The sequence below is a fragment of the Carassius auratus genome, chromosome 32, assembly GCF_003368295.1.
Source record: "Carassius auratus strain Wakin chromosome 32, ASM336829v1, whole genome shotgun sequence".
In the NCBI taxonomy this organism is placed as follows: Eukaryota; Metazoa; Chordata; class Actinopteri; order Cypriniformes; family Cyprinidae; genus Carassius; species Carassius auratus.
The window spans coordinates 15,402,371-15,425,346 of NC_039274.1; positions in this window are offsets into that span (position 1 = coordinate 15,402,371).

Consider the following 22,976-nt stretch of genomic DNA (forward strand, 5'->3'; position numbering starts at 1 on the left):
TTCATCTCAGTTCACTGCATGAGTCATGTAGAGCAATATCCAGGTGTCCAGGGCCAAAAGCAAATTGTTAAAAAGCGCTATTACGACAGGCCATATGAGGTGGTTGCACCCAAGTGATTAGAGGATAGTGTGGCAGTTAGGAGTTTAGATAAATGTCCAGTGGACAAAAATGTGCTTTAACTGTCATTTATGCTTGCTGAAGACTATTAACCACTCTTAATCACAGCCCAAACAGTAGAACTGTTAATCGATTGCCTGTTAAATTGCATTTACATTTGTAGCGTTGAAATCAATTAGCTTTCACGACATTGTAATTGCATATGATATTGAAAGACTCGCATACAAGATGTATGGTTTAAATATAACAAAACGTATTGGACTAAGCTTTGATGGGCACATGAATGTTGTAATTCTATTAATAGTGATGTGACCTTTCCTCGCATGTCTGAGATTCAATCTTTGATGTGCTGTTAATTATCAGGTTGGGGAGACCAGCAATGATATCTCATTGTCTTCATGACACATAAAGTGGATAACTTGGAACAATTTTATTTTGTCTCTAACGGAGGTGGAGAGGGGAAAAAAAAATCCAAAAAATGAGCAGTAGCATCTAATTAGATGGAACACTGCTGGGGCTGAGTTGTTGCCAAACACGCTGATTTTGAATTAAAAAAGTGGGGTTTGGCATGGGAGACGAGGTAGAATTTGCGGTCAAGGAGAGACCAGACAAAATTCCCTCATCAGGTAAATCAGGCCTGACTTTTATTTCTTCAGGTGACAAAGCTGGGTGGCCTTCTCAGGCCAGAGAACAGTAAAGTGTCCTGACAGAATGACTTGCAAGGGCGCACAGGGGGTGGGGGAATGGTGCTCCCTCAGCCTCTGCAATGACGCTTGAATATCTGTGTGTGTACATGTGCTTGTGCATTTGTGAGAGAAAGAAAAACATTTTTTCCTTAAAAAAAAAAAATAAAAAAAATAAATAAATATATATATATATATGTATGTATGGAGAGAGAGAGAGAGAGAGAGAGAGAGAGAGAGAGAGAGAGAGAGAGAGAGAGAGAGAGAATGTGAAACATATTTTTTGTCTGTCCAATATTTAATGTAACGAGACAATGATTTTTATAATTATTGTTTTATAATTATTTTTGAAAGGGCTTATTTCATAAGATGTATCCAGAAAACCTTTTTTTTTATCACAAGTACAATTAAATAAACTTTCATAGACTTGAGTTTTATTAAATGTTTGTATTTGTGTTTTCATATTTATTGCATCTTTTCTGTACCATGAAATAAACTGTGAAGTTTATATAGCAATAAACTTACTACATTTTTATGACATCAGGAAGTTGTATCACCCTGCCATTTTTGTCTTTATGTTCCCCTGATCAATAAATTAATTTCTAATTAATAAAATAATTGTTTTTTAAACGTTGACCCAAATAGCTTTATGTGTGTTTACTCTCTTTGATGACTCAAAAGGAGGCCATTAAGGCTATACAGACTAAAAACAGTTAGGCTGTCAGTCTAACTTTATAACAAAACAGTGAACCCTTCTTACAGCGCAATTTGCTGTAAATGAAATTTATATGTCACACACTGCCTGTCTTCCTCTGGGGCACTACAGGCCCGCCAAAGAAACATGCAATTTTCTGATGAAAGCCACGGTCTGAAATGTGTAAACATAGCTAAATTACATCCAGACTATATGATTTGCTTTGTTGGTTTGGTTGTTTGTTTGGAGTCCAGTAACCAAGCATGGCTTCATTAGGTGGTGGAAGCTATGAGTTTCACCTCCCCTGTGCATTCTCCAGATTCCCGTTGATGGGCCACTGCTGGCAGAGGTGATAGCATAACATTTGCATCCATCAGGGACACAAATATCACAGTATCAGTCACACTTCACTTCACATTAAGTCATAATTATGGCAGAAAAAGGAGAATATATGGGAGCTAAGGTACACATGCAGACACTGCTTCATTGCCATTATTTCCTGTTAGTGCCATTTTGTAAAACAACCCAGTCAGCAACTGCTAGGTGTCTTACAGTTGTCTGCGTGTCTTTTTAGGCCATTTTAATATCTTTTTTTTTTTTTTTTTTTTTTAACGCTTTATGCATCCATTTCCTAATTTCTAATCTTTTAATGTTTTAGCATTGCAAATAAATGCCTGCTCTGGAGCAGTGCCAAACCCTGACTTCTGAGTTTATGTTTGAGAAAGCCGGTGGACTACAGGGGTTAATTAAAAGCGTAATTGTTGTTATTAAAGCCTTCTTTCAATTCATCCTGTCTTTCCATTTTCTCACACCACTTCCAGAACTCACTCTTTTTGGCATCTGGAGCTCCTATTAAAAGACGTGGGCTTGATTCTCCTCCAGATGTTTTGGCTAATCATCTGTCCAAAAAGGAAACACTTTATGAGCATTCCAAATATTTACACACCCGAACCCTTGCGATGCAGGTTTTAGCCCCTTGGGTCGGCCCCAAGCTCACAGAATCTGTGAAGCCTTAATACAGTTGTTACAGCCATAACCACCCCTCAGAAGCAGATGCTCTTTTGTACGAGAGCAGTTCAAATACTGGAATTTTATTAGGTGTTTAAGCTTCTGAGCTCACAGACTGCTGTGCCCCTGCCAGAACTCGGCATCACCACTCCTCTGCCATCCTCGACCGAGAACAACCGAGGAGCTTAAAGTGATATAAATGTTTTTGAATGACAATGTAAATCTGTACGATGTCAAATAACCTCCTTTGAAGTCAATGCCGCGTCCAATAGGATACAAGTTTTATTTTATAAAAATGCCCTAATGGCTGAAAAAAGCACTGCACAATGACAAACTGACAATCTTAACTCTGTAGCTATGAGGAGTGAGGGTGTTTGCCGCGCTTACCTGAATAAGTACGTCACGCACGGTTAAATCTGTATTCCATGGTAACTTGGCATGTCGATGACGGTGGAAAAATAGCACGTAATAAAGTCAGCACAAATGAAGATTTTTCGTGTCCAATGCATGCTGCAATACATCATAATTCTACAGCAAGGCTCAGAATAATATAGAAACAGGAGGCTTTCTTGTAACAAAAATGAAAATGTACTTTTAAGAAATGAGCAATTTCCCGATGGAAGAATAGAAAATTCAAGGGGACTGTCTGCGGTGACCTGTCATCAATCACGACCGGCGCACTGGGGGCTTGGGAGAATGGCTGTCCATTGACAGGTGCTACCCGGTGCCTAATGGCACACGGCAAACACAGAGCAGTGTGGAGGGAAGGCAATAGGACTATTAATTGCTCCAGCTCTGCCCTGGAATAATGAAAGCGGCTGGCTCTTGGTCCGTGGTCTCCCTTGCTCTCATTTTCGCACCAGATTCCACGGATGCCTTGCAGATTACATGCCCAAACCAATTGCTTTCGGCCCTTCCAATACTTAATGAAGCAGGAGTCTCTAACATGTGACAATAAGAGATACTGGCAGCTCAAAAGCTGCGACTCATTCTGTGGGTTAAATAGCCTTTCGGATGATGACCGTGTGAATGAGAAAGAGGAGATAAAAAGTTTGTTGGAGGTGCTTCATTTCAGTCAGCTCTGGGTATTTGACTTTCTAGGTTTATATCTTCATTTAGAAAAAAAATTAAAATAAAAAATCACAGTTCAATGTTTGATTGCAGTGTAGGCGTTTTTCTTTTTTTGTTCTTTTATGGTGGTTGAGAGAACAAATGGCTGAATATCCTGCATTGTGTATTGCATACGTTCCCCATCAATAACTCTTTCTAAACCACACCATTTAAATCTTATGAACTGCTTTAAAGCCCTCATATCTGTGGTGCACCCAGATGTGTGCATTTCCCTCCTCATTTGTTTAATGCATTAAAAGTGAAAAACCACATTAATATTCCTGGAAGCCGAGCGCTCATTTGCTCATCTGAGGCGTATTGCCATTCCAACTGTCATCTGGTGTGTATGAGCTTTTATTGATGTATGACTGTGTCAGACTCTTCATTTTTGGAGTCAGTAAATGCAGATGCTCATAGGTTATAATGGGTCTTTGTTAGTGCTCTGCATTGCCTCTGAGTGTATGTGTGTGCGTGAAACAGAATGGAGAAGATAGATGGAGTGGATGTGAGGTAGCTCTCATTGTGTGTGAATCTCTCCACCATCTGCAGGCTGAGCGTGTGGCTCCCTGTCGATGGCTCCTGATGAGGGCCAGATGTTTATTCTGGCTGCAGTGTGTTCCATTAGGACCTTCAAGGCTAAACGTGTTACTCTCTCAAGCCTGTGGGTTTTGTTCAGTGTGGTATCTATTGGAGGGTGTGTGCCAGTATTCACACTTAATTCCATGACAGCCTGCTATTTGCTGTAGTTTTTTCATTCACTTGATAATCAGCAGCAATTTATTTTTTTAAACCATTTATAATTTTCATTTCTTTCTTCTCTGTAATCTTGGAGTGCCATTGGTTCTTTTTTCTAATAGTTTGCACAGTTAACAACATGAATGCATTATTATTATTATTATTATTATTATTATTATTATTATTATTATTATTATTATTATTATTATTATTATTATTATTATTATTATTATTATTATTCATTTATTTATGTTATAGCAAAGCTGAATTCACAGTGTCACATTAATTAGACCTCCTGAAATGTTGCGCTCTAGAATAATTTCTTATTATTATCAGTGTTGAAAACTGTTGTGTTGCTCATAAAAAAAGTATTTTTTCAAAGTTGTAAATAAAGATTATATTAGTCTTAGATTCCAGTTTTCTGCTTTAAAATTTAATGTTTAATTAAATATGTAACTTGATGTTTCTCTAGTTATTTATGAAATTTGAATTAAATTGTTTATACATCTTTTTTTCCTCAGTGTGCTTAGTCTAATATTTTTGTGATTACAAGAATGTGAAACCATGATACAACACATGATTTTCTTTTAATGAATGAAAAGTACAAATTAATGAAAAGCATTTAGTGGAACTAGAATTCTTTTGTACAAATGTAAGTCTTTACTGTCACTTCTTAGGATTAAAATTAATCCTTGCTGAATAATAGTATTATAAAAAAAAAAAAAATATATATATATATATACATGATTCCATGATTCGTGATTCCATGTTTTAAACTTTAGTTAGTGTGTAATGTTGTTGTTAGAGTATAAATAATATCTTTAAATTTCTAAAGCTCAAAGTTCAATGCCAAGCGAGATATTTGATTTAACAGAATTCGCCTACAAAAAACGACCCGTTTGGACTACAGCCCTCTAGTTCCTGTAGTAATGACGTCACTAAAACAGTTTTTTTGACTAACCTCCGCCCACATGAATTCACAAACAGGGGGCGTGGCCTTGTTGTGCTTCCGACGGAGAAGAAGGAAGAGCTGTTTGTTTTTGTCGCCATGTCGTTGAAACGCTGTTTTTTCATGTGAGATGAGATGAGTCCAATCACCTTTGTTTGGGCTTCCCAGGAACGCTGTACTTTGAGATTGATGGTTACAATTTATGTTTAACTCGGTTCCCGAAAATTATAATGCACATGTAAAACTATGTGCAGCTAATTTTGCTGAGGACAGCTTGCTGAGGACAACTTTCTCAATCTCAATCAGTTTAATGCTGGATTTGCACAAAGATTATTCTTGAAAGATGGAGCAGTTCCCTCTTTGTCTGGAGAAGGCGTTGTTTATGGACCACAACTGGTAAGTGTATTTTATTATTTAAGTTGGTGCGTTTAACAGTTTCTGTAACTTATCACACAAAGGGCAACACTGTTTAGCTTTGTTAACTAGATGTTAGGGCTGTGCAAAAAAACAAATGCGGTTTTCATGCGCATCTCATCAGTAAAAACGCTCCTGTGACTATAAATACATCTCCAGCATGTGCGTTCTAGCCCAATCACGTTACCAGGAGGGCAGCCTGCTCTCAGCTGCTGTCGAATCACAACTCAGGTACCGCTGGCCCAATCAGAACCCGTTATGCATTTCTGAAGGAGAGGCTTCATAGAACAAGGAAGTCATCAGCCCGTTTTTGTGACAGTGAAAACAGCAGTATACAGATAGGTGAACTGTGTGAAAAATACTGTTTTTTTACACGTGAAACATGAACACATGTTATATTGCACATTGAAAACACAATCAAAGCTTCAAAAAAGCGCGTCAAATGGGACCTTTAATGTTGAGTTTTCTTGATGCAGAAGTTATGTTTAGAAAATGTTTAAATGTTGTTTTGATTTTTGTTTTATTTTGGAACTCTCAGGCACAAAAACTCTGTCCGTAATCTAAAGAGGATCTCAGGTTAACCACTCACACGAGGCGGTAAAGTTTGAAGAGCTGTTTTTTTCTTTACTGATTGCTGTTGACATCTGACCTACCAGATTTCCCTTGTGTCCTCTTGATTTTTGTTTGTGGCTTCCTTACACTGTGTGGAAATCTTAGCAATGTTCATTGATTAAAATGATGTTTACTGGTAGATTTAACAAGCTTTGCTTCTTGCTGAGTTCATGCAGGGTGCAGGTCTTTACCAATATAGGGCCCTGCAGGGTGCTAGTATGAAATTTATTGGAAGTTTACAAGACCACGGTGTCGATATAGGATTTGAGGATGAAGACGGGGGAGGAAACTGTTCTTTGGCATACTAACAAATTAATGTTAGTGTCTTCTTAATGAGTTAGCACTTATTGAGCAAAACAAATTTTTCTTGATTTTTAGTCTTGATTCAGATTAAATATGAGTGAATATGGTCTACCTTCCTTCTCATAGCAACAGCTAGCTGCTGGTGGGCAAATAAAAAGCGTAAAGTTGAATGTAACCCCTTGTGCATTTTCTGTCAGGTGTGTAACCTGGTTTGGACCGAGGCTGTAGGTGATATCTTTGATGAAAACTGGTTTCTTTGATTTTTTTTTCCAAAGCTCTTTCTCGGCATGACAGAGCAGGTCAACAACAGCTGCAGAGATTCTTCTTGATTATAAAAAAAACATGCTGTTTTTTAAGAAACGGAAGAAAAATCAGGTCTTGCCTGCAGTGCATACTGATATAATTTTCATTGTAATGAGTCCTGGATGGTATTCTCCACGGAAAATGTGAAATTATGAAAGGATAAGTGTGGGAGGGCTGACAAGGAGGGGAAGAGTCTTAATTAATCTTGCAGTTCCCTTTCAAAGGAACTTCGAACCGCGTCCTCTAGGGTGCGCTATGGGGAACACCTCATCGTGACCCCTGTCTGAAGCATACATTGAAAAAACACCAACGAGCCGGCCAGCGACAGCCTCTGATGTCACTACCAGCGTGACTATAAACAGGCTGGTAGTGACATCAGAGAATATCAGAGAAGAAGAGAATATATTCTCTTCTTCGTCTTCACTGACAGCTCTGTTTGAAGCGTGTATCTGAAATAACTGGTAAGAGCGATCTTTCTCTGTCTATCAGAGAACTACTAGCAAGCGTTTAGACAATCCGTGTCAGCGTTATTTGGCACCCGATGACACACACAATCTTTTATCATTTGTTTGGGTGAAGAGCATGCACGCAATGTCTTTAAGGAGGCAAAAAAGCTCCACTCTCATTCGCCTCTTTTTCTGAGGAAAAAAAAGCGAGCCATCTGCTTCCCGCGGTTCAGGATCCACCACTGCCGAGGCACGGAGGAGAATGTGCTCATGAGAATTTCAGGTGGATCTGTCTGAATGGTTTAGAGAGGGACTTTCCCTTTCACGCTCGTAATGGCGGCAGACGAGAGAGAGCCTCGGGAGGATTATGTAATAATACTTAACACTTTCTGATACTGAAGTTAGTGCTCTTCTGGGTTTTTACCCAGGAAAAGCAGAAGATATTTGAGGATGGTGAAGAAGCTGAGCCTTTTCAATTCTCCTGGCCCTTTAAAAAAAATAAAAATAAATAAGAAAGTACTTAGAACTTTCCCATGACTGACACCGTATTGAATGAGCTGTATACAGTCCACCATTGTTTTGATGGTGGAGTAGGTGTAGACAAGAATGCCTCCTAAGCGATTCAGGTGTTTTGTTGTTGTGTGTCAGAATAAACATAGCAGTCGTCATTTACTCTCAACATTTGAGCCACTGAAGACACAGTGGATTACTTCATTTTTTAAGAGAATGTGACCGTACAAAAATGTACATTTTGTGCTTTTATACGTTCTAATACCTATGTATAAAAAATGAGACCAGACTGCTTTTAACATAAGAAACTTACAAGTTACACACATTTATATTTTCAAACAAATCAGCATGATAATCTGAATTTGTGAATTATGAATTCCTAAATGCTTCCAATTATCAGTTAGTGCTGTTGGTGCTAATGTGATGCAGTTACTTCAGATTTTGATCAAAGACATTGATATTAAAGCCTTTTCTTCAGAAAGATTTATGAGCAATTTTACACGAGTTCTATGACTCATTAGCTTACATGCATTCAGAAGTGCTAAATTACTAAAGAATTAAGTGCAGTGCTTATACTTTCTTATTTCAGTCTGATCGCCTTCAGGTCTGAGAACACCTGCTATGAGAAAAGCATAATGAGGCAGGAGATGGTTGATCGATGGGCTTAGTTTAATGTGAAAATCAAATGTTTTGGGCACTGTAGCGATTCTCTCTCTCTCTCTCTCTCTCTCTCTCTCTCTCTCTCTCTCTCTCTCTCTCTCTATATATATATATATATATATTGTGCTATGGCATACTGCAAATTGAAGTCACGTAGCAAGTATCATGTACTGTGAGGATTCAGATGAGCTATATGCCTTCATTGACATGGAACAATACATGTAACTCCAACTAAGAAAGAGAATCATCACAAGATTTAACAACATTGTGTTTTTGGTTTACAATTACATAATAATTATTGAATGCAGTTCTTGACCATGAAATATGACATTGCTTGTTTGCAACAAAGTAAACAAAAAACAACAACCTTGCTTCCCTGGAACACTATAAATCCCAAAGATGTCTAACTAAGTTGGTTATACAAGAAATTTCAGTTTGAATCTGCTGAACTGTGTTCTTATAAGTCCAAGGGTTTTTTAGTCATATCAATGGGTTATATATGATTTTATCCTAGGTTTCATCATTACTGAGAATAGTCAGCATGTGGTGGATTAATTATGTGTTGTGAATGTAACATTTTATTTGTATGTGGATTGTACAGTTGTACAGGCTTGATTAGAATCCATCATTCAGAGAACATTTACCAAGATAATAATTTTAAAAAGCTACTTCTACAAACACTTTAAAATGTCAAAACTTGTGTCTTGCATATTGTTAATGTTTAAAAATGTAATAAAATGTAATGAAATATGTGTAGAAACAGATCTACATTTGTAAAGGATTGTTTCTGAGAGTATCACTCTCTGCACTCTTTACGGCTGATCTGATGTGTGACCCGAATCCCACAACTAAGAACAAATTAGGTGATGTTATTGCTTCTCTTTTGTTTTGCACTTTACATTTGATCCTTATTACGTGGTAATTATTTTGATGAACTAAATCTGAAACCGTGAGGCACCAAACAGTTATCAGTACAGCCTGTGGTGAGGATAATTTGTAACATCACTTCTCAACATGAGTTGCTGTGTTCTGAGATCAACTTTTTTTTTTCTAAAAGATTCATGGCAGGGAATATTTGAGAGAAAAATAATATCTTGACGTTGGTTTGACAGTCAAATAAAAGTAAAATAGTTTAAGTGACATGAAGCCAGTGGTGTTCCCATACTTGGAATTTGTGCTCTGCGTTTAACCACTTCAACCTACACCTTAATCACACCCGGAGCAGTCGGCAGCCATTTTTGCTCCGGGGCCCGGAGAGCAGTTGGGGGTTTGGTGCCTTGCTCAAGGGTCTCACGTCAGTTGTGGTAATAAAAGCGCTGTACATTAACTCCCACAACCTACAATCCCAGCCGATACAGAGACTCAAACCTGCAACCTTTGGCTCTGCTGCATTCTTTAGAAATCAAGGTGAATGCTGTTTTCAGTAACACTTACATAAAAAAAAAGTCTGTAACCATGATCATGCCACAGTCACTGCACTGTAGAGAATACACAATAATAGGATAAGGATAATAATGGTAAAAAAGGGCTTTTTTGTTGCTTTATGAATATTAATTGTTAAAATCAAGAAAAAGTGCCTTAAGTAATGTAGGTAATGAAACGGACAGGGCATAAACAGCATAACTTGTTTCACAGAAGCACTCCTCAAGGCTGTAGGCTCCACAAAAGGGCAGGGCATTGTAGTTTCACAATTATGTTAGCAGCTCCAGCATTTCTAGGGCCTCTGAAGCATCACAATAAATAAAAGACTGAATAAAATCAAACAAAATTACCGTAGTGTTGTAAGTCAAGCATGAAAGCGCGGATAAAATGTTCTGTTTAGAATGTTAATTGTGAAATTGTAATAATGCCATAAATATTAATGTGCTCATTAGTAGGTGTCAGCCCCATCATGCTCTTGTACATTGCCGACTTGATGAGCTTGTTAATGGAATCGAAATGAGTCAAATGAAAGGTGTTTTAAATGACCAAATGTTTCTTAAAATTATAGTGGGTATTCACAGACCGCAGGCCTGTTAAAAACTAACATTTGTGACAAACGTCCTCAGTAGTCTTCATTATGCATTTAGGATTGTGTTATGATGAACCATCAGCCCACTGAGACAGACTACAAAGAGCATATGCATGGACAGATCATTAGATGAGTTAAGAAACATCACATTATCAGTCCCAATGCTCTTGTGGCTCAATCTGGGCTGCTCGTGGCTAGTATATTAATTCATTTTATGATGAAACCTGTTGCAAATATACATAAAAAGAGGACTTCATCTGAACGAAGCAAAATGCAATTAAAGACCTTCAATAATGAACATCTAATCTTATAATTACCTTTATAATAATAGTAGTGAAGGAACACATTTATAAGAAGGCCCGGGTCAAGGCATTGTACATTAAGCTGATATTACATGCAGCTCCTTATTTAAATCAAAAGGAGCAATTATGTCATTGAGTGATGACTCATCAACTCCCCTTTTGAAAGCCTTCCCAACATCAAGTGTGAGAGTCTGCTTTTATTCAAGGCCCCGTGCTCAAAATAGTTCTGTTACACAATAGCCAGCTCTTGTCTCATGAAATTTGGTATTCAGGAATCAAGAATCAGATTGCAATATGAAAAAAAAACAACAACAACAACAACAAAAACAATAGTCCCGAAGCTTCTTTCATGGTTGCTTCTGAGAGGTATTGAAAATATGGCTATGTTTGGATTTCAGAAGAGGATCATTACATATTGCTAATTAAAGAAGCCACCTTTTGCCAGATACTAAATAAATAAATAAACAGCATTAAATGATTTTCGCAGTTTGCTTGCTTCTGCCTGATCATGTAATGTATCTCTTTGCATTCTCTTTCATGAATGCAGACACATTCTGTTCTATTCAGTGCACACAATATATGTTCAACCTTCTCTTAACACGGCTTTGCTAAACTTATGATGGTGTTAGCAAAACATATAAATTGATTTAAAGTTGAAATCGAATGGCCTGGGAAAAAAAAAAATGTACTGTGTATGTACAATATTTCAGCTCTTCCCTAAATAGGACCTGATGTGATGCCATCCTGTGCAACTGAACATTAAATTCCATCCCAATTCTACTAATTCATTTTTTTTCTCCATTTGTGGGAGTCTGGGCTCCATGCAGAGCAAAAATCAATTTGCCATCTCAGATTGTCATATTCCCTCTCACCTACCCGTCTGCAGAGAAAGGGTCCCTTGAGTGGCAATCCATTATTTTTTTTTTTTTTTATATAAGCAGACATGCACAAGGCCCTATGCACAGAAATGGACATACATAGCTCCACTAGAGATTAGAGGTGGCTTGTGGTGACATGGCTTATAAAAGATAGAAGTATACAGGGACAGATAGGTGATTGAGGGTGAGTTGGCTGGCATCTTTTCTCACAGAGTATTAACAATGTGCAGAGTACAAAGGTATGCATGCTACAAAAGATACAAATGTCAATCTGCACCTACAATATAACACTAGTTGCGCTTTATGGGTGAAAATAAACATGACAAATGGAAAATAACATGCATTAAAATATTGTACATATATTTTAAAATGAAAAATATCCATGTGATGGTAAAGCTGAATTTTCAGCAGTTCCAATCTTTAGTGTCTAACATGCTGATTTGGTGCCCAATAAATGTATGTTTTTTTCATCATTAATTATAAAGCAAACAGTTTGTACTGTTTAATATTTTTTGTGGAGACTCTTATGTTCTTAATGATTCTTTGATGAATAGAGAGTTCAAAAGAACAGCATTATCTTTTGTAACATTATACATTTCTTTAATGTAAGTTTCATGCATTCTTGATGAATAAAATTGATTTATATATATATAAAAACTTCTGAGAGAATTTATATGATATTATATACAGAATTTTGTAATTAAATACTGGCATTACATTGCAAAAGTGTACAGCAATGTCACATGGTTGAGACTTCTCACAGCTGTGTGGTAACGTATTTATGTGCATCATTATTGGATCTCATTTTCTTTTTAATTATGCAAATAGATAATACAAATGCTAGAGATGCATCACAACATGCTTCTCTAATTTCTCCTTCAGATGTCCTGTAGTAGTGTCTCTTTGACTTCAAACGCAAGACATAATCAGCAAAAGTGTTTTTTTGTTTGTTTTTTTTTTTGTTTTAGTGTTTAAGGATTGAACAATTCACTTGTGGAAGGTATATTGGTTAAACTGCAACTTTCTGAATAGTTTTTACTCTAACTTACAATTGCACTAAATTAGTACTATGCAGAGCTGCCAAAACGATTAAATTAATATAATGTCATTGTGTTTTAGACCTTCAAAGTTTTTAGTTTCTATATTAATTTGAGGCAGTATGACATAAAACATATTGGTTGGGTATAACTACTACAGGAAGTAAAAAAAAAAAAGAAAAAAAAAAAGAAAAAAAATTCTGACTGATAAAATTTTTAATTAGAGATATTAGTCATTTCAAACAGAAGAACGTGAGTTTAAAGATAACTGGGCTATCGAAGCATCTGAAACATTTTAAACATGCAATAATTTTGATGGTTTTGTGGTATGCAGTATGGTACAAGCAAACAGGATGACATACTTGTTGCATTTCAGGTGGTTTCAGTAATGTCATCCTGAAACAGTAATGAAACCCTATTTTGTGAAATTTCCATCTGTGGTAAATCTCTGCTTTGCATTAAGTGCATTTGACTTTCTTGCCACTTGGCAGTTTGGCATCTTAAAATGAAGCATGTATCACACCTGCATCATATCTTATTTATTTATATTGTTATTCTTATTTATATGACTCTATTCATTATTTTATCATCTTTATATTTGTTATCAAGTTTTTTTAAATATTCAGTTTCATAAATTTAGGTAGCTGCTATGGATATTCTTGGAAACATTACTTTTCAAAATCTGGTTGTTTGGAAAGGGTACTGCTTATTATAAAACTCATTACCTTGAATATCCTGTGAGTTCCTGTATTAAGAAACTCACCAATTCTTTTCACTACGTGGGCAAAAGTTGTTTGTGTGTACTTCAGTAACAATCATATTTCATATTCTGCAATCTTATCAGCTTTCTGCTTTAGAATGACTGCTGAGGCTTTCAGCTATTCAGACTCTCACATGGAATTGTTTTGCTTTCAGTGCTTATGTCTGTGATTCATGGATTCATCTGGTGCTTTTGATCACGATCAGTCTCAAGCACAAAGGAAAGGAAGGGCAGCTAATAAACCGTGTGCTCAGAAGTCTACCTCAGGACCCCGGCTGACATCTGATAGCATGCGCTTATCACATCCTTGCTCTCTCCTCTCTCAATGAAGGAGCAGATCTCTGTCAACTTTCTGCATATGGTCCCTGCCTTTCATTCCACCAGCAGCTCCTTATTTGAAATTCGGGATCCAGGCTTTAAATTTTATTAGCAGCCTTTATTGAAGCCACCTGTAGAAAAAAAAGGAAAAGTGGAGATAAAAGAGGAGTGGTGAGAGAAAAGCTCTACATTAATTCATTGTCAGGAGAGTGCACAATGTGATTAAAAGAGAATGGAGAGAAGGAGCGACCACTGCCTCATTGTGCCAGTGCTCAGACATAATTGCCAATCAAATCCAGTCCTTTTTTCATTTTTCGTTCCAGCCCCCCGCACCCCCCATCAGTATGTCAATCTCTGAACCTCGGCACATATTCGCTGAGAATGCAGCCAGAGGCACCGATAAAATGGTTCCCTCATTGGTTAACTCTTCAGCCATCAATAAAACGACACGGACAGCACATGAGCATAGAGCCCTTTGTTAGCATAATGAAGTTTATAGTGCCGAGAAAATGAGGCTAACCTGCAGTTAGCGCAGTGTATATCAGTGACATTGTGTCTTACAGCTGTTTCCTTTTGTTCTGCTCAAGCACCAGCACTCTCCACGAAGACTGGGCTGATTCAAATATTAAAGCTTTTATTATAATCCAGGAAGATCAGACCCTGGCTGTTGAGTTAACACTGGGAGGAGAAGTGGAAGCCAATAGCCATTTGTGAAGCACATTACGCTATGTGATGGTGCTTGTTTAAGGTGAAAGGAGAAGGTGTGGCTGAGATAATGGAAGAAGGGCTTTATTGATAAACTCATCAAAAGTCCCCATTTGTGACGGCCTACTAAGGAGGGATCTGGGCTGCGATAAGGGCATATCATTCTCAAAATGGGTTAATCTCTCCGCAGAGCTGTCCCTCTGGGTCATGTTCTGAGCCCTTCTTAAATTAGTCTTCATGTTCCTTTTGTGTCAGACTTCAGGTCCTCCAAACCCACAGTTGTCCCTGACATCTATCAGATGTCGTTCTTCCCCCAGGTGCCGCCACTGTTTATGTTCTTGTTCTTCTTTTTGGTATCATTCTCACTCCTATTTTCACAGATCCACGGATAGTCCAACCAGCTTTCAATAACCCCAGTGGCAGTATAGAGCGTCTGTGGGGGCCCTGCAGGGCTACCTGCTGCGCCTGAGCCCTGAGGCAGAACATCAGAGTGAGCCTCAGTCAGGCAGAAAATGGAGACCGAGCCATATCAGTCCTCACACCCAAGAGCAGATTATCTTTTTTAAAGGAGTCCTTAAAAATTAACTGTGAACTGGGGGCACTTACGTGTTCTCGATGTTCAGATTTGCTATTTTCTCTCTGCCCTGAGATGTTCTGCTGCCAGTTGATGTGTGGTGGGTGTTGCTGATGTACTCCAAATTGCTCTTCAAAAGAATGTATGTTTTCAGAGAAAAAAGTGGCCAATTAAGCTCAGTGGTTCGTTGTGATGCGTCTGCAATTACTGTCTAGTGGTCTTGTAAAATAGCCATGCGGCGAGATAGATAAATGATACATTTTAAAAGTGGCCAAATCCACAGTGTGTGGCAGTGCGGACAGCCTACTCTCTCTATTAATATTTGAAAAGGCTCTAAGTGTGTTACGAGCATGTTTATAGTGGGGATAAGAGTGCGTGCGGCCTAATATCACTTCCATATATTTTAAAAGATGACCATGTGGGGCTGCACTCATTTGTGCATCTCTGACAGTACATCAGAGAGCCAAATCAACTTTCCCTACACAAACACACACACACACACACACACACATGCCTCCATTATTCAATTCATTTCATAGTGTGTCATTTTCAACACGAGAAAAGCTATTTCCCTATGACTCACGGCTCCATACCTCGCTGCAAACATCAAGCTGAGACTTTAATCAAAAGGCATTTCAGTAAACAAAACACAATCTTACCCTCAAACATATCAAAGAAGAGACAGAAAGCACTCAAACTGAGAGAAAATATGTTTTCAGATCATTTTTATATTTGGAAGCTTTCCAAGTTTTGGAACAAAGGACCATGCGATATAGTGTTACGTTTGTAGGTTACCTAGAAGCTCTTTGATGAGAGACAATAAATAAGGAATACGTTGTTTGTTACTTTGAGGACCAGTCACTCTATTATTTACACTGGAAACCACAAAGGCTTTGCGAAGTGAGTACAAGCAAATATGAGAGGCTCTGGAGTAGGATGATGGCTGACACCTCAGGGTATCCTCCTGGAACATCCCCTTAATTCCCAGTCATGACTGTCTGGAACATTTAAATCACTGTCTAACAATAACAGGGACATGCTGATGGAGAAACGTTCGAAAACCTGTCATTCAGTCTGAAGTAAGGTTATGTGACAAGCTTTTTGTCACGTCTTTATTTCTTTTATTAATATTTTTGGAGCACTTTCTGAACACTTCTGGCTCTTTCAGAATAGCTTTTTGGGTCATTCTACGGAAATGTCCATTTTTCTGTCCCTAGCCTTTACAGAAATATTACACTTGAAAAACACTTTAGGTTTACAATTTTTTTTATATTTAAAAATGAAACAATATGTTATTTGAACAATTACACTTTCTTGAGCCATCAATGTGGCAATATTTGATTTTTATTAATTAATTAGAATTCCAAGCACCACAGAAGTGCTCGTCCCCACAGTCATGTACAGAGGGAAAATGCTTTATTTTGAGGTGAAAAACAGTGTTTTCTTACATTTAAAATACAACCATGTGTCCATAACTATAACATATATGATGTAAATTACATTAAAAAACAAAATGCTAAATAAATATTATAAAATATATAATGAAAGTAGTGGTCCCCTGGAGTTGTGTCACTGGTGTTACCGTTTAACAAAAAAGCTCTTATTTTGAAATAAAAATCACGCTGATGACATCACTCGACTTTCTTCTTCCAATTTTCTGGAGATCTATGAAGAGAAGCCCATGGTAAGTCCACTGTCTCTTTTCAATTATCAGAAATCTTCTCATTTATCTCATGATTTCATATGAAGCTTTTAGTTGAAGTCACTGGTATGACCTCTTTTATTGTTTGGGCATTGTAAAAAACTAGAATACAAATGGATTAAACTACTTAATTTAGTGAGTACACCATGATTGACAACATGTGGTTTGATACCTTGCAGCAGGCATTTTGTAAAATGCAGTTTTCATGAAAATTGTCACTGGTGTTACTGTCACTGGTGTCACCTTCCTTATGGGTAACACCAGTGAAGATCAGTAACACCAGTGACTCCCTTTTATAGATAAACTTTGTTCAAAGCTATTCATTTAGTTATTTTGCATAAAATAGCACTAAAATTATGATTCTAACTTTTCTTTGTCATTGTTAATCCTCCTTTGGTCATGTATTTTTAAATTGAGGGTATGGCTAAACTGAGCGCAGCTGAGAAACAGCGACTATACAGAAAGCGTAGGGATGCTGATCCTGAACGCAGAGCAGAGTATTTGCAGAAAAGGAAACAGAGCTATGTCCGTGACATTGTCACACAAAAAAGAAAGAGAGTAAGTAATTTGAGTGAAAGGGAGAAGAGATATGAATGAAAGGCATGGAGGGCCCGTCAGCAAAGATGCAGGCAAGAGTCAGAGCAGGAGCATTGACCCCCCCCCATCATCACCAGATAGATCACCCAGCATTTCAAGGTACAAACTGAACTGTTACAAATACAGAAATAAATGGTAAAAGAGATATAAAAGTGCATAGCATTCAGTACCTCCACATACACACTCACACTCACTCACAAACACACTCTCTCTCTCTCTCTCTCTCTCACACACACTCTCACACACGCACTCATACTCACTCTCTCTCACACACACACACACATGTTTGTTTTTGTGTAAAGTGTGTTCATCCCATAGGTGTAATGGTTTTTATACTGTAGAAACTGTATATTCTATCGCCATTCACCAACCCTACCCCTAACCCTAACCCTCACAGGAAACTTTGTGCATTTTTAATTTCTCAAAAAATCTCATTCTGTATGATTTATATGCATTTTGAAAAATAGGGACAAGGGTTATGTCCTCATAAGTCACCCTCTCCTTGTAATACCTGTGTCATACCCATGTCATTATACAGAGTTGTGTCCTGATATGTCACAAAAACAAGAGCACACACACACACACACACACACTCTCTCTATCTCTCACACACACTCAAGCTAGGGTTAAATGAGTGAGAACTTTTTTTCAAGAAAATATTGTTGTATAACTACAACAAGGGAGGAGACAACGTAGGAGAGATGCACAAAGGAAACAAAGGGAAATAGAGAAACTGAAAGACAAGATCATCGGTTAGAAACGAAGATATGAAATGGTGAAGAAATGAAGTTAAAATGTTAAGTTAAAATGTTGTCTATGATATTTTTCTAACTCTGATTTCAGTTCTTATGAAATAAGAAAGTCATTTGTATATGTTATGTATGTCACTGGTGATTTGTTGTGTCACTGGTGTTACTGTTTTTTTTTTGTTTCACATTAAATAAAATCTGTCATATGTGGCATAATGATCATTTTAAATTCATTGAATTCTGCTGCACTTAAGAGTTAAGCTTTAAATGATTGTGTTATTGCTTGTTTAAAACCTTTTTTTCAAATATTTTCATTGTTATAGCAAATACATGGTTGTGCAATTGAACTAACATCATTCAGTCACACTTTTAACAAACCTGATTAAAATAAATAAAACATAATCACCGTATTAGTTAGATCATCATTAATTTGCTGTACCTCTGACTGCATGTGCTGAAAAAAAAAAAAAAAAATATTTCATAAACACCTTTAATATCGCTAAAGAAGTAAGGTAACACCAGTGACAAAAAAATGGTGTATGCGGTCTTTAAATACATGCACACAAAAAATAAAAAATCATTAAGCTGTAATTTATGTGTACTCATAAAGTCAAAGGGTAATCTAATAATGTGGTCTAAGTTTAAATGTTAGAAAAAGAAATCAATTTTAAGAGATCTTGCCATACCAAATGTGGACGTTTCTGTAGAATGACCCTTTTATTATGAAAGACCCAAATGGAAAGAACATAATGCTGGTCTGAGAAATTGATTGCAAAGGTTGAAAAGGACTAACATTTAGGTTAAAACCCATGGTAACTCAGCACCAGGTTAAATGGGGAGAAGGCTGCTGATAGCTTGAATAGAAGCCAGAGAACAAGGATCGCGAAAGGTCTTTGTGACCCTCACTGTAACGCATGAAGCTGTAGAAGAATAAGCACAACCATATGCTGCATTCAGGGCTTCATGGGAAGTTTATGCTTATGATTTAAAAAAAATCATAGTTACAACTTGCACTCAGGTGTTTTGGGTCAGAGTACAATGAAGTACAATTTCAGTTACTTTGTTTTATTTGATCAAATTGTATGTTTCCCAATAAAGCCAGGAAGTTTTTATTTTTAGTATTAATGCAAGCATATATGTGACCCTGGACCACAAAACCAGTTTTAAGTCGCTGGGGTATATTTTTAGTAATAGCCCAAAAAACGTTTTATGGGTAAAAATCAGGCGTGTCTGACAGAAACGGTTCTTGATTCGAGAACGAGTCAACCTTTTGTTCATTATCTGGCTCGGCTCAGTGTTCATCTTCAGTTCTCTCTTCACATCAGTTCAGTCAGTGAACTGTTTGAGTAAATGAATTACTCCGGGATATTGGTTGGTTTTAACTCAGAGGGAGTGTCAGCCACATTAGAAAAAGTTAACAGCTTAAGTAATTTGTGGATTAATGCGTATTGGAGATGCGAACCGTTTAAAATGATTCAGTTCGATATGGTGAACTGGTTCAAGAAGATCCGGTTACATCGAATGATTCGTTCGAGAACCGGATATCACTAAACTGCAGTGTTTTGAAATCTCACAACAGACGTGGAAGAGAAGACAATGCTGAATAAAGTCGTAGTTTTTGTTATTTCTGGACCAAAATGTATTTTCAATGCTTCAAAAAATTCTAACTGACCCTCTGATGTCACATGGACTACTTTGATGATGTTTTTCTTACCTTTCTGGACATGGACAGTATACCGTACACACAGTTTCAATGGAGGGACTGAGAGCTCTCGGACTAAATCTAAAATATCTTAAACTGTGTTCCAAAGATAAACGGAGGCCTTGCATGTTTGGAACAACATGAGGGTAAGTTATTAATTACATCATTTTGATTTTTGGGTGAACTAACTCTTTAAGACTGGTTTTGTGGTCCCAGGTATCATGCAAGCAGTATAAATAATGTTTTATGTGTATTTTGTAATTTTTGTGAACTATAAATACTAAATAGAAAAATCACAGTGGAACAACCAGAAAGAGACAAAAAAGGAGAGATCAAAGTGGCTAAAAAAAGCTACACCGAAAAGCTGAAATAACAGTTTTCAGACAACAGTACAATACACCACCACTGCATTATGTGGAGAATCAACAACTGGCTGATAATCTGAATGTGTTTTACTGCTGGTTTGAAAAGCCCTGTCTCACACCCCACACCTTCTCTGATCTGCGCTTCACACATACTACTACCCCACTTATCAGCTTTCAATACTATCATGCCTGACTTTCTCTCAGACAAACTGACCTGGCTCTCCATACCCACTCCAATCTGTCACTGGATCACCAGCTTCCTGACAGTGAACTAGTGAAGCTGGATAAACTCACATCCAAGACTCTCACAATCAGCACTGGCATCCTCTCCCCACTGCTCTTTGATACGGTCAAACACTCTATTCTTTTATCTAGACGTGAACAGTTTGTCTGCACTAAGGGCATAGCCCTTAAATGGTTTCAATCATATTTGACAGACAGAAGTTTTTCTGTACACCTTGTGAATTTTTGTAATCTGTTTCCCCTCTTTTTATGGGGTCCCCCGAAGGTCAGTATTGGGTCCTATGTTGTATTCTTTGTATATGCTGCCCTTGGGGTATATTTTTAGAAAGCATAATATCTCCTTCCACTGTTATGCAGATGTACAAATGTATTTACCTGTCAAAACTAATGACAAAGTTTAATTCCTGTCATTACTTAATTGCCTAAGATATTTACAAATATGGCTGGATCAGAACTTTCTTTGTCTTAATGAAAATAAGACTGATATTGCTGTGTTTGGTTGTCCTGGGGATTTAATGCTTGTGTAGATGCACTTGGTAATTTCGGTTTGTATGTTCATCCATTTACCACAGATCTTGGTGTGATTTTTGACAGTGCCAAAATGCAGCAGCTCGGCTTTTAACTGGGACTAAAAAGTATGAGCACATTACCCCTGTGCTAGTTTCACTACACTGGCTTCCTGTCCACTTCAGGGTTGATTTTGATAATTTATTGTTTGTTTTAAAGATTTTAAATGGGTTTGCATCCGCATATTTATCATATCTTTTACATGTCCAAGCTCCTGTCAAAGCACTGAAGTCATCCAATCAGGTGCTCCTCGATGTTCGGAGAACCAGGTTAAAAAATAAAGGTGACCAAGCTTTTTTAGTGGTAAACAATGGTTGTTTTTAAATGTGTTATATAAATAAAATTTAACTGAACTGAACTGCTCTTTTCCCATGCACAGCAAAAGACCCCTCGGTCAAGCTTCTGAAATTTGCAGATGACACTACCATCATCAGACTCATACACAACAGAGATTTCTTACATTAAAGAGCTGGCTGTCTGGTGCAGACATGACAGCCTGAAACTGAACACTCAAAACATGGAGATGATAGTGGACTTCAGGTGAAAATCCCTGGCGCTCCCCCACTCACCTTGATGAACAGCGTTGTGGTTGCAGTAGTCATTCAGGTTCCTGAGCACCACCATCTCTTGGGACCTGCATTGGGACACTCACATAGACTCCATTGCTAAAAAGAGGTTGTACTTTCTTTGCCACCTGTGTAAATTTAACCTGCCACAGGAGCTATTGTATCTGTTTTTACTTTGCCATCGAGTCCATCGTCTGTTTTGGTTCAACTACCAAATAAGACACCAAGAAACTACAACAGACAGTCAGGACTGTGGAAAGGATTATAGGTCTCAAAGATCTTTACACCTCCAGAATGAGGAAAAGTGCAAAGAAAACCACTTTGGACCCCACACACCCAGCCCACTCTCTTTCAACTGTTGCCCTCATTGTGTTACAGAGCACCGATCACTACAACAGCCAGGCTTTTATTTTTTATTTTTTATTTTTACAGGCTATATTCAGCCTGAACAATTAAAACGTTAATAACTATAGACTGTCAATTATAACTGACACATTTATACATTAGCATCTGAAAATTGTACATTTGTAAACTACATAAACTTTACACTTATAAATAAAATATCTGCACATTCATTAAAACAATTATGTTTTTTCTTTCTATATTTATACTTCTGTTTTGTATTGAATTATTGAATTTTCTGTTTTCCTTATAATCGTATTATATATCATCTCTGTGTAATTCTTTTGTTATGTCTGCACTGTAATTTATGTTTGCAATATGTCTGCTTTAGAAGCTCCAGTCGCTAAGACAAATTACAAAAACTCTTTCTGACTTATGAAACATAGTTTGGACTGTCTTCTTATAAACCAGCTAAATCAAGGTGACAAGTGTTATCACTATTTCCATCAAAAGTACAGAAAATGCATACAAACTAAATTGTTATCCACCAACAGTCACAATTAAAACTTATTATTATCAGTAATAAATTGCTTCAGCCATTCAAATTTAATTGCCACTTTCCAACTTGGAAAGTCAGAGCCTAAAGAGAGTAACAAGTTACCCACTCATAATTATGACTTGATGTTGCTTTTCATGTTCACTCTATTAGTAAATACAATCATTCTGACATGACATCGGGACAACATTATATATACTACACCAACTATTTACCAACTCAACTGTAAAATTCCTCCAAAGCAAATGATGGCAAAATGGCAGAATGCAACAACAACAAAACTTTCTCTTAATTAAAAAAAAAAAAAAAAAAAATGTTTTTAATACAATTTATTACAATAATATTTAGAGTAGCATATTTTTTGTTCAATTGAAAAAATCTTAATTCCTAAATTATGAATGCAAGTATGCATTTAAATTTATAAAAATATTTATCAAAATATTTATTTATAATATAC